This window comes from Sprattus sprattus, assembly GCF_963457725.1.
Source record: "Sprattus sprattus genome assembly, chromosome: 11".
Taxonomy (NCBI): domain Eukaryota; kingdom Metazoa; phylum Chordata; class Actinopteri; order Clupeiformes; family Clupeidae; genus Sprattus; species Sprattus sprattus.
This window is the reverse complement of record NC_137909.1, coordinates 26,170,330-26,171,914: the sequence shown is the minus strand read 5'-3', so window position 1 is coordinate 26,171,914 and position 1,585 is coordinate 26,170,330.

Here is a 1,585-nt window from a genome sequence, read left to right as displayed (position 1 = left end):
CTCATTTTTTCTCAAAGCATCAAAGACTTTCTTGCTGTCTTGAAGTGTATGGTGGCAAAGGCGAACGCTCTTTAATGTTTCACAAATGCGTGTTTAAATTTAGTTTAAATATTTACGTTATGGTATATATAGTGTACATAGGCTGCCAAGAATGATACGTCAAAGTCATAGGATTGACTGATGGATCAACTGTCTGCGTCATTATTTTTTCCAGGATTAGGCATGATGGTTAAAAAAACACGAAAGTTTGAGAAGACCCATTAGTTTAAGAAAAAACCCATATATTAATCAATACTTTCATGTTCAGCGTGTAAATATTGATCAACTAAAAGTTTATGAAATGCATGTAATGCTCGTCATGGATTAATATGATTAATGTGATGTGTGCATTAATTTTTGCAGCTTATGTTGCAGTATTGTGACATTCTTAGCGTAGCTCAAGGTCATGCTGCTGTCACTGCAGTCAATGCAGCCATTGCCTCCTGTGGTTCAGGGACAGAGGCCTGTTTGACTTTTTTAGGAAGTCTAACATGCCTTGATGTTTTTGTATATTTCCCCTAACTAAAAGTATTGATGCACAAGTGGCATATATGATTATGTTATAGAAGACATCAGCAATAGTAACATTAGAGTAAAAGGAATGTTGTAAAAAAAAACTTGGACACTAATGGCCACTACGTAATGGCCCTGGAAAGTCTTTGTGGCTCACTACCCCAACAGATTTTCTCGCCTTGTCTCTCTGACACCCAAACAGACCTGTAACCCCAGCCTTGTCTCCCTGACACCCAAACAGACCTGTAACCCCAGCCTTGTCTCTCTGACACCCAAACATACCTGTAACCCCAGCCTTGTCCCTCTTACACCCAAACAGACCTGTAACCCCAGCCTTGTCTCTCTTACACCCAAACATACCTGTAACCCCAGCCTTGTCCCTCTTACACCCAAACAGACCTGTAACCCCAGCCTTGTCCCTCTTACACCCAAACAGACCTGTAACCCCAGCCTTGTCCCTCTTACACCCAAACAGACCTGTAACCCCAGCCTTGTCTCTCTGACACCCAAACATACCTGTAACCCCAGCCTTGTCCCTCTTACACCCAAACATACCTGTAACCCCAGCCTTGTCCCTCTTACACCCAAACAGACCTGTAACCCCAGCCTTGTCTCCCTGACACCCAAACAGACCTGTAACCCCAGCCTTGTCTCCCTGACACCCAAACAGACCTGTAACCCCAGCCTTGTCTCCCTGACACCCAAACAGACCTGTAACCCCAGCCTTGTCTCCCTGACACCCAAACAGACCTGTAACCCCAGCCTTGTCTCTCTGACACCCAAACAGACCTGTAACCCCAGCCTTGTCTCCCTGACACCCAAACATACCTGTAACCCCAGCTGAAGGCTCCCTGACACCCAAACAGACCTGTAACCTCAGCCTTGTCTCCCTGACACCCAAACAGACCTGTAACCCCAGCCTTGTCTCTCTGACACCCAAACAGACCTGTAACCTGTAATCTCACTCGGTACACAAGGGAGGGAGGACAGCCCATTAACTGCAGGTCTGTTCTGTGGAACTTTATAATGTCAC